At 42.4% G+C, this 11,941-nt stretch overlaps 1 protein-coding gene and 1 pseudogene across 1 annotated transcript in view; both read left to right on the top strand.

The window, feature by feature from the left end:
* Positions 1–11,941, top strand: part of LOC127952205 (gastrula zinc finger protein XlCGF7.1-like) — a 119,454-nt gene that overhangs the window by 74,221 nt on the left and 33,292 nt on the right. The gene's annotated exons all lie outside the window — the stretch shown is intronic.
* On the top strand, positions 2,109–2,225 carry LOC127953973 (uncharacterized; annotated as a pseudogene).

The following is an 11,941-nucleotide window of genomic DNA, read 5'->3' as shown; positions in this document are numbered from 1 at the left end:
ATCTCTGAACCCAGTCTGGACCGGTTTAACCCACACAGATCTGAGATAATCTCTGAATCCGGTTTGGACTGGTTTAAACCACACAGATCTGAGATCATCTCTGAATCCGGTTTGGACTGGTTTAAACCACACAGATCTGAGATCATCTCTGAACCCGGTTTGGACAGATCATAATGTGAATTCTCACACATTCAGATCACAGTTCTTTTGTAACTCTTCTTTTTTAACTGGGTTTCTACAGCTGAACTTTACTCTTCCTTTCATTGGTGCAGTGTTTCTAAAAAGGGTTTATGTGAAACAGGGTTCCTCATTCACACACCTGGCTGTGATGTTCAAGTGAACTCAAAGACCTCAATTAGCTGATTCAGATGTGGTTAATTAAGCTGCAGAAAGTGTCCCTCCAGGAGCAGGACTGAGGAGACTGATGTAGCTAAAGCACAGATCTACACATACGACCAGCAGAACCCAGACCTGTTCAGGAGCCTCCCCAACACTGCACACGCTGAACGTGTCTACCTCTGGAGTCTCTACTAACCAGCTGATGACTGAATCAGGTGTGTTTGATTAGAGAGAGACACCATGGCCCTCACTGTTGCTGCTCTGATGGACCGATACAGAGGAGCAGAAGATGAACCCTAACATGACCCTCAGTCACTGTATGAAACAAGAGTTAGGTCTTACACTCCATGATGCTGTACAACGTATTACAGAGAGTCATCTTCAGATCTTCATGCACTCACTGATGACCCCTGGGTTATGAGTCTGACTCTCTAACACTTTTGGTGGAGATGTTGATGACCCTACAGGCCTTATGCCTGTTTCTTCAGAAGAAAGACAGTCAGTGCTGATTCTGACCACACTGCTGTCTGTCAGACAAGATGCATGAATGAGGAACTTGAACGTTTCCACACATTCAAGGGTGTAAATGTGTCTCTCCAAGTGACAGAGATCATCAGAAGACAGAGGTACTGTATTTCATGACATGACAACATTGAGCACACACTGGAGGAGAACAGAATTAGCTGCTGCAAATCTGTCAAACTGACCATCTGATGAAGACATGAGGATGAGAAACTTCTCATGATACTCAAGACTCTCTCAACCAGTCCCACGCTCCTCGAGGAATTCATGATTTTAAGTGTCAGAAGAGAATCTGCTCACTGCTGTCTCCACACTTTCCATCAGTAAACATCTACAGCTCATTTATTTGCTGGATTTCTGCAGATGATTATGATAATAGAGATTATGGAATCATCATAGTCCATATAAAGTTTTACAGAGATATTTTGCATCTAGTCCAGAGTCAAGAGCTACTTACAATCTTGAGATGGTTGACAGCCGTTCTACTTTCATATCTAAAATAGAGTATTAATTATAGCTGCTGTAGTGTTTCAGATCTGTGATCTCACTGTTGAGGTTTGGAAACATGCGAGTTAGACCGCAGTAGAGCAGAGATCATCTCTGAACCCAGTTTAGACATACTGTGAACTCTGAATCATTCTGATGACAGTTTCTCTTCTTTCTTTCGGCAAGCTTCTGTATGACACTAAACTCCTTTCAGTTAACAATGGAATGAGTTTAGACTGTTTAATAAACTGGTTTTAGCCCTAAGACTAATAAAATCAACCAAACAAATGACCATTTCTGACATTCCTCTGAATTTCGATTTTAATGTCTATTAAACTAAATCAATATACTATATGTGAGCAGATTCATTTAACTTCCACAAGTCCTTTTTTCAAATCTTTTCTTTTATTACGGTATATATATATATATAAAAAAAACCTGGGTATGTTTTAAAGCATAGTAGCTGGTCTGAGCTCAAGTTTTTTTTTTTTTTATTCTTTATATATATATATATATATATATATATATATAAATATAATATATATATATTTATATATATATATATATATATATATATATATATATATATATATATAATACAAAATAATTGTTTTAGCCATAGTAACCACAAATTAACCATGGTTTTGTTACTTATATTAATCATTTACAAAGATTTATTCAGATAATGTGTGTGTGTGTGTGTGTAAAATTATTATTATTATTATTATTATTATTATTATTATTATTATTATTATTAAAAAGCCGGCAGCCATATCACCCTGGAGCCCAAGACCGGTTGCCCACTGAAGCTAAGCAGGGCTGAGCCTGGTCAGTACCTGGATGGGAGACCTCCTGGGAAAACTAGGTTGCTGCTGGAAGAGGTGCTAGTGAGGCCAGCAGGGGGTGCTCACCCTGTGGTCTGTGTGGGTCCTAGCGCCCCAGTGTAGTGATGGGGACACTATACTGTCAACAAGCACCGTCCTTCGGATGAGACGTTAAACCGAGGTCCTGACTCTCTGTGGTCATTAAAAATCCCAGGATGTCTTTCGAAAAGAGTAGAGGTGTGACCTCGGCATTCTGGCTAAATTCGCCCATTGGTCTCCGACCATCATGGCCTCCAACATACCCCATATCTGCTGATTGGCTTCATCACTCCGTCTCCTCTCCACCAGTAAGCTGGTGTGTGGTGGGCATTCTGGCGCACTATGGCTGCTGTTGCATCATCCAGGTGGATGCTGCACACTGGTGGTGGATAAGGAGATACCCCCTGACTATGTAAGCGCTTTGAGTGCCTAGAAAAGCGCTATATAAATGTAATGAATTATTATTATTATTATTATTATTATTATTAGCTGGGCCAGTGTGTAATGTAATTGGTTAGCTTGGCCAGTGTGTGCTATGATCGGATAGCTGGGCCAGTGTGTGCTGTGATTGGTTAGCTGGGCCAGTGTGTGTTGTGATCGGTTAGCTGGGCCAGTGTGTGTTGTGATCGGTTAGCTGGGCCAGTGTGTGTTGTGATCGGTTAGCTGGGCCAGTGTGTGCTGTGATTGGTTAGCTGGGCCAGTGTGTGTTGTGTAGAGCTGAAGATCTTTGCTCGATGGGACCCCGACGGGTTTGGTCGGTTTCGGCTTAATTTATATAATTTTACACAGGCTCGGGCTTGCATGATTGGTAAGCTGGGCCAGTGTGTGCTGTGATTGGTAAGCTGGGCCAGTGTGTGCTGTGATTGGTTAGCTGGGCCAGTGTGTGCTGTGATTGATTAGCTGAGTCAGTAGCCGTGTTTCCACTATCGAGCTAAGACCGGGTGTGCTAGTGCGTGCCAGGGCCAGTCGCGTTTCCACTGTCACTTCCGGGGCTTGATCGTGCCTCGCCGGGGCTTCCTCGGGGCCAACGGCCAGGGTTTTTTGGCCCGACGAAAACCTTGGGCCAAAGCGGGCCAGCTGGGGCTAGAGGAGGGGTTATGAACAAAGGCGGAGTTTCACAGCCGCGTCTGGAGAGCGTCAGCGCGGATCATTTCAGAAAGATAACAGCTTTAACACCGGTATTAAAGACTTTAAAATAAGTTGAGCTCAAAACTCACTCTTAGTTAGCAGCAAGTGTTTGAAATAACTTGATCCGATGTGGATTATAATCACTATACAAGGCAGAAACATCTAGAAGCGATATAAAAGACTTTGCACGCTAAACATTAACGTTACCATAGTAAACATGGTAAATATGACCGCTTGGATAAATCAGACGTCAGCTTCTTATTCTCTATCACAATTGTGTATTTATTAAGTAACATTTTATCTGTCGTCTCGTTTCGTGAGTTTAGCTCCACGTTGCATATCATCAAAATATAATAATGATTTTTGTTCGGGAGCTTTTATAAAAATAGAGAGTCTGCGCTGCAGATCATTTCAGAAAGATAACAGCTATAACAACAGCATTAAACACTTTTTTAAATAAATTAAGCTCAAAACTCACTCTTAGTTTGCAGCAAGTGTTTGAAATAACTTGATCCAATGTGTATTATAATCACCATACAAGGCAGAAATATTTATAAGCGATGAAAAAGATATGCACGCTAAACATGTTTCCATAGTAAACATGGTAAAATATGACCGCTTGTAGAAATCAGACGTCAGCTTCTTATTCTCTATCACAATCGTGTATTTATTAAGTAACTTATCTGTCACAAGCCTTGTCTCGAGAGTTTATCTCACGTTGCCTATCATAAAAGAATATAGCCTAATAATGTTTTTTGTTCGGGAGCTTTTATAAAAATAGAGATATTATCATTCATTCTAAATATGACGGCTACTGTGGCTAATAAACAGAAACAGACTTGACTGAATAAGCAGGCTATTTTCATGAGCGTTAAAAATAAATAAATAAAATAGAAATAAGTGTATTTATGTGTGATTAATTTTGAGTCCTGATAAATTAAATCAATATGATAAATGTATCACGTATTCTATAGTTAAAACATTGATGCTTTTGAATGTGAATATATAACAAAGCATGCAAACAAACGGCCGCTTTTATCATGTTCGTTTTGTGATCGAGCATGTTCCAGTGACTTATTTCTTAGTTTTCTGATAACTTCTCTTTGATGGTGAAATTTTGAGGTTGCATGACGTTGTTCTGAGAGGCGTGTAAAGGGCGTGTTTTAGTGACATGCAGCGGTGCTTCAAGCTCCACTGTGGAAACCCTGCGCTATTCTGGCCTCGATGCTACTGGCCCGGGGCTATGAGCCCCGCCCGGCCCGCTTTAAGCCCTGGCTCGGATTGGCCCCACAGTGGAAATGCGGCTAGTGTGTGTTGTGATTGGTTAGCTGGGCCAGTGTGTGCTGTTGATTGGTTAGCTGGGCCAGTGTGTGTTGTGATTGGTAAGCTGGATCAGTGTGTGATGTGATTGATTAGCAGGGCTAGTGTGTGATGTGATTGGTTAGCTGGGCCAGTGTGTGTTGTGATTTGTTAGCTGGGCCAGTGTGTGCTGTGACTGGTTAGCAGGGCCAGCGTGTGCTTTGATTGGTTAGCTGGGCCAGTGTGTGCTATGACTGGTTAACAGGGCCAGCGTGTGCTTTGATTGGTTAGCTGGGCCAGTGTGTGTTGTGATTGGTTAGCTGGGCCAGTGTGTGCTGTGATTTATTAGCTGAGTCAGTGTGTGTTGTGATTGGTTACCTGGGCCAGTGTGTGCTGTGATTGGGTAGCTGGGACAGTGTGTGCTGTGATTGGTTAGCTGGGCCAGTGTGTGTGTTATGATTGGTTAACTGGGCCACTGTGTGCTGTGATTGGTTAGCTGGACCAGTGTATGCTGTGATTGGTTAACTGGGCAAGTGTGTGTTGTGATTGGTAAGCTGGGCCAGTGTGTGCTGTCGGTTGGTTAGCTGGGCCAGTGTGTGTTGTGATTAGTTAGCTGGGCCAATGTGTGATGTGATTGATTAGCTGGGCCAGTGTTTGCTGTGATTGGTAAGCTGGGAAAATGTGTGCTGTTGATTTGTTAACTGGGCCAGTGTGTGCTGTGATCTGTATGCTGGGCAGGTGTGTGCTGTGATTGATTAGCAGGGCTAGTGTGTGAGGTGATTGGTTAGTTGGGCCAGTGTGTGCTGTTGATTGGTTAGCTGGGCCAATGTGTGTTGTGATTGGTAAGCTGGGTCAGTGTGTGATGTGATTGATTAGCAGGGCTAGTGTGTGTTGTGATTGGTAAGCTGGGTCAGTGTGTGATGTGATTGATTAGCAGGTTTAGTGTGTGTTGTGATTGGTTACCTGGGCCAGTGTGTGCTGTGATTGGTTAGCTGGGACAGTGTGTGCTGTGATTGGTTAGCTGGGCCAGTGTGTGTGTTGTGATTGGTTAACTGGGCCACTGTGTGCTGTGATTGGTTAGCTGGACCAGTGTATGCTGTGATTGGTTAACTGGGCCAGTGTGTGTTGTGATTGGTAAGCTGGGCCAGTGTGTGCTGTCGATTGGTTAGCTGGGCCAGTGTGTGTTGTGATTAGTTAGCTGGGCCAATGTGTGATGTGATTGATTAGCTGGGCCAGTGTTTGCTGTGATTGGTAAGCTGGGAAAGTGTGTGCTGTTGATTTGTTAACTGGGCCAGTGTGTGCTGTGATCTGTATGCTGGGCCGGGGTGTGCTGTGATTGATTAGCAGGGCTAGTGTGTGAGGTGATTGGTTAGCTGGGCCAGTGTGTGCTGTTGATTGGTTAGCTGGGCCAATGTGTGTTGTGATTGGTAAGCTGGGTCAGTGTGTGATGTGATTGGTTAACTGGGCCAATGTGTGATGTGATTGATTAGCTGGGCCAGTGTTTGCTGTGATTGGTAAGCTGGGACAGTGTGTGCTGTTGATTGGTTAACTGGGCTAGTGTGTGATGTGATTGGTTAGTTGAGTCAGTGTGTGTTGTGATTGGTTACCTGGGCCAGTGTGTGCTGTGATTGGTTAGCTGGGACAGTGTGTGCTGTGATTGGTTAGCTGGGCCAGTGTGTGCTGTGATTGGTTAGCTGGACCAGTGTATGCTGTGATTGGTTAACTGGGCCAGTGTGTGTTGTGATTGGTAAGCTGGGTCAGTGTGTGCTGTCGGTTGGTTAGCTGGGCCAGTGTGTGTTGTGATTAGTTAGCTGGGCCAATGTGTGATGTGATTGATTAGCTGGGCCAGTGTTTGCTGTGATTGGTAAGCTGGGAAAGTGTGTGCTGTTGATTAGTTAACTGGGCCAGTGTGTGCTGTGATCTGTATGTTGGGCCGGTGTGTGCTGTGATTGATTAGCAGGGCTAGTGTGTGAGGTGATTGGTTAGCTGGGCCAGTGTGTGCTGTTGATTGGTTAGCTGGGCCAATGTGTGTTGTGATTGGTAAGCTGGGTCAGTGTGTGATGTGATTGATTAGCAGGGCTAGTGTGTGTTGTGATTGGTAAGCTGGGTCAGTGTGTGATGTGATTGGTTAACTGGGCCAATGTGTGATGTGATTGATTAGCTGGGCCAGTGTTTGCTGTGATTGGTAAGCTGGGACAGTGTGTGCTGTTGATTGGTTAACTGGGCTAGTGTGTGATGTGATTGGTTAGCTGAGTCAGTGTGTGTTGTGATTGGTTACCTGGGCCAGTGTGTGCTGTGATTGGTTAGCTGGGACAGTGTGTGCTGTGATTGGTTAGCTGGGCCAGTGTGTGCTGTGATTGGTTAGCTGGACCAGTGTATGCTGTGATTGGTTAACTGGGCCAGTGTGTGTTGTGATTGGTAAGCTGGGTCAGTGTGTGCTGTCGGTTGGTTAGCTGGGCCAGTGTGTGTTTTGATTAGTTAGCTGGGCCAATGTGTGATGTGATTGATTAGCTGGGCCAGTGTTTGCTGTGATTGGTAAGCTGGGAAAGTGTGTGCTGTTGATTAGTTAACTGGGCCAGTGTGTGCTGTGATCTGTATGTTGGGCCGGTGTGTGCTGTGATTGATTAGCAGGGCTAGTGTGTGAGGTGATTGGTTAGCTGGGCCAGTGTGTGCTGTTGATTGGTTAGCTGGGCCAATGTGTGATGTGATTGGTAAGCTGGGTCAGTGTGTGATGTGATTGATTAGCAGGGCTAGTGTGTGTTGTGATTGGTAAGCTGGGTCAGTGTGTGATGTGATTGATTAGCAGGTTTAGTGTGTGTTGTGATTGGTTACCTGGGCCAGTGTGTGCTGTGATTGGTTAGCTGGGACAGTGTGTGCTGTGATTGGTTAGCTGGGCCAGTGTGTGTGTTGTGATTGGTTAACTGGGCCACTGTGTGCTGTGATTGGTTAGCTGGACCAGTGTATGCTGTGATTGGTTAACTGGGCCAGTGTGTGTTGTGATTGGTAAGCTGGGCCAGTGTGTGCTGTCGATTGGTTAGCTGGGCCAGTGTGTGTTGTGATTAGTTAGCTGGGCCAATGTGTGATGTGATTGATTAGCTGGGCCAGTGTTTGCTGTGATTGGTAAGCTGGGAAAGTGTGTGCTGTTGATTTGTTAACTGGGCCAGTGTGTGCTGTGATCTGTATGCTGGGCCGGTGTGTGCTGTGATTGATTAGCAGGGCTAGTGTGTGAGGTGATTGGTTAGCTGGGCCAGTGTGTGCTGTTGATTGGTTAGCTGGGCCAATGTGTGTTGTGATTGGTAAGCTGGGTCAGTGTGTGATGTGATTGATTAGCAGGGCTAGTGTGTGTTGTGATTGGTAAGCTGGGTCAGTGTGTGATGTGATTGATTAGCAGGTTTAGTGTGTGATGTGATTGGTTAGCTGGGCCAGTGTGTGTTGTGATTGGTTAGCTGGGCCAGTGTGTGCTGTCACTGGTTAGCTGGGCCAGTGTGAGCTGTGACTGGTTAGCAGGGCCAGCATGTGCTTTGATTGGTCAGCTGGGCCAGTGTGTGCTGTGACTGGTTAAAAGGGCCAGTGTGTGCTTTGATTGGTTAGCTGGGCCAGTGTGTGTTGTGATTAGTAAGCTGGGCCAGTGTGTGCTGTGATTGGTTAGCTGAGCCAGTGTGTGCTGTGATTGATTAGCTGGGTCAGTGTGTGTTGTGATTGGTTAGCTGGGCCAGTGTGTGCTGTTGATTGTTTAGCTGGGCCAGTGTGTGTTGTGATTGGTAAGCTGGGCCATTTTGTGCTGTGATTGGTTAGCTGGGCCAGTGTGTGCTGTGATTGATTAGCTGAGTCAGTGTGTGTTGTGATTGGTTAGCTGGGCCAGTGTGTGCTGTGATTGGTTAGCTGGGCCAGTGTTTGCTGTGATTGGTCAGCTGGACCAGTGTATACTGTGATTGGTTAACTGGGCCAATGTGTGTTGTGATTGGTAAGCTGGGCCAGTGTGTGCTGTTGATTGGTTAGCTGGGCCAGTGTGTGTTGTGATTGGTTAGCTGGGCCAGTGTGTGATGTGATTGATTAGCTGGGCCAGTGTGTGTTGTGATTGGTAAGCTGGGACAGTGTATGTTGTGATTGGTTAGCTGGGCCAGTATGTGATGTGATTGATTAGCTGGGCCAGTGTGTGTTGTGATTGGTAAGCTGGGACAGTGTGTGCTGTTGATTGATTAGCTGGGCCAGTGTGTGTTGTGATTGGTAAGCTGGGACAGTGTGTGATGTTGATTGGTTTGCTGGGTCATTTTTGCTGTGATTGGTTAGCAGGGCTAGTGTGTGATGTGATTGGTTAGCTGGGCCAGTGTGTGTTGTGATTGGTTAGCTAGGCCAGTGTGTGCTGTGACTGGTTAGCAGGGCCAGTGTGTGCTTTGATTGGTTAGCTGGGCCAGTGTTTGCTGTGATTGGCTTCACTGGGCGCCAATATCAAATAAATTTGAGCACGATATAAACCCAGATGATTCTCAAACTCTAAGTTTGTCTGTCTTGGGAAAGCAAGCGTGTCTTTGACATAGTGATATAACACTCGCTGCCTTCACTAGTGCAGCTCATTTGTAATATCTCAAATCCCGAGAAAATATGTGTTGTAGACCAAACGAGTCATTTGTTGTATTTTTTGAAAAGTGATTTCTGTTACATAAAATATTTAACAGAAGTGGACTTTAACCTTTGTTACTCTGTATATCTTTTTCTGCTCGAACATCAACATTACAGATTAACTAAAGTTGAAAAACTGAAAAAGCATAATTGAACCCCCTTAATATTTTCACTTCCACTATGACATATGTGAATGATGAAGGATGTGTTCGCAGCATTTACAGGAGGAAAAGAAGCTAAGTTTCCTTACTTTAGCCAAGGAAAACAAGTCTCCTCTTGGCGTCAAAGTCCTGGTAATTGCTGCTACACTCACAGAATGATCAAATCCTAGTTTAATATCGACCAAACATTTAATTAAAATATCCACTGAATCTTTACATTTTGGCCACTTTTTTCTGATAGAAATGACACAGTCTCTATAATTTCTTCAATAAAAGCATGTGAACATCATAACCCCTACCGAAATTAACATGGTTTTATCATAGTAAAACTGCTTAATATTTCTTTTATGTGATTTCTAAATTCTTGAGACTATGAAATCAATAAGACAACTGTATTAATAAATCATAGCCATAGGAGGTAACACAGTTGTCTTATTGATTTCATAGTCTCAAAGTCAGGTAACTTTAATTTAATTAACGTTTATTTTTATTTATTTATTTTATATTGTAATAAAGTTCTATTTTGACCCCTATAGTAGTTTTTTTCCCTTCCATAATATTTGTGTGAGAGGCACAAAATTACAATTCTGCTTAGAACACCCATTTGTCCAGCAGCGACCATAGGGTCTTATTTATAAAACACTCTGTAGATTTCATCCTAAAAGTGTTCATATGCACAAAATGCCAGAACCTGCACAAAAATCTCTTTATAAATACCAGTCAGGGGAAGATTGTGTGTACGTGCATCTCTACCCTGAATCCTCCCCGAAATCACTAAATATAGAGCTTACAACGCCTAGTTTTACTATGCATATCCTCATCTGCATATTATTTCTTTGCATATTCCCATCCATGTGACACCATGTTTAACACCATTTGTGGAATACACATTACACTGGTAAAAATAAACCAGTATCGTTGTTACATTTTAGAATAAATATATCAAAATATCCATAAAAACCTAATGGTATAAAACAATTCTCAGGTAATTATTTTAGAATAGATTTGATTTCATTCTTTTTCACTGGACAAATAGTATTTCAATTGTTTTAAACAATTCAAATCAAATGGAATTTATGCAGTTTCTCTGATAATGTGAATATCTTTTAGCTATTTTTAGTGGAAACAGATAGGCCTGTATTTATTGCAGGCTATATACAACTGTCTAACTCGGTGCATCACTAATAAGGATTTTAAAAATGAATTGTGCAAATCTTTATGTTTTTTACTTTAAGTTGTATCCTTCAGATACAGTGGTATTTTTCATAATGTTGTGGAGACGACTTCACATGACATTAACACCTCTGCAGCTGCAGTTGTACAGTAAACGATCTATTCAAACTGGACAATGGAGCGTTTGAACGCTGAATCCAGCATTGACCGCCATAATACAATACAATACAATACAATATTTATTTTTAAAGCATATTTAAAAACAACCAAGGCTGACCAAAGTGCTGTACATAGCAGAGAATAAAATGCAGAGCAGTACAGGGGCCTGTTCTTCGTACGTCGCTAACTCAGTTAGCTGGATTTGAATGATGACGATTTGGCGTGATCTTGGATCGTTTGGTTCTTCGAAGCTCATCCCAGAGCTGCTGTCATAGCAACAGGTCCATAAGCTTAAACCTGCTCGGAGCATCTTATTTCATGTAAACAGGATTACATCGCTTCTTTTCAACCAGAACTGATACTCAAAATATGTCTGCTACCACCGCTACTTTATTACAAGAGTGTCGTACTGATCCAGGGACAATAATTTAAAATAATAATCATTAAAAAAATTAATTAAATAAAATAAAAATGCTGTGTAGTCTATAACAGCCTACTGTAGAAACAGCCAGTTTTACTCACTGAAATATTTATTTGTCATAAAATTATTACTTCATAATTGTATTAGAGTCTTACACACATGCTATACAGATAATAGAGTCGTGCATTATTTTGAGTGATGACTGCTATTATAAGAGTGGCTTGATGGAGCACAGTAGATGCAGATAACATGATATTGACCCTTGAGAAACTCTCATTAATGCTGTCACGTAACAAATCTGTCCAAATATAAAATGAAATGAATAGATAATTTCTACATTGAAATAAAAATGTAAAGACTGCACAACTATTATAAATTGTGAATCTAAATAATTGGGAATCATGAAAAAGAATTCTAATAAAATAAAAACATGTGTCTATTATCTGTTTCATGTATCGATTATAACATTTATGTAGTTTTGTTTGCTTGGCTGTTTCCTTATAAAAGTCCAGAAATTTGTCAAGTTTTTCGTCGGGTGTCATTTTAAATTAAATGACGTCATTATATTGCCGTCTTGCCACCAGCCAATCGCTGCACTGCTGATCCTGGTTTCGAGTATCCATACATATCCCCTTTAAGCCAACACATGAACGCGCAATTATTTCAGATAACTCAATCCAGCGATACTAATCATACACAACAGGTGTGTTCAAAGAACCCAATTAGCCGGATCATGATTATCACGATGATATCATCTTGGATGTGTCATT

The sequence above is a fragment of the Carassius gibelio genome, chromosome B3 (genome assembly GCF_023724105.1).
Source record: "Carassius gibelio isolate Cgi1373 ecotype wild population from Czech Republic chromosome B3, carGib1.2-hapl.c, whole genome shotgun sequence".
Taxonomy (NCBI): domain Eukaryota; kingdom Metazoa; phylum Chordata; class Actinopteri; order Cypriniformes; family Cyprinidae; genus Carassius; species Carassius gibelio.
This window is presented reverse-complemented; position numbering and strand designations above follow the sequence as displayed.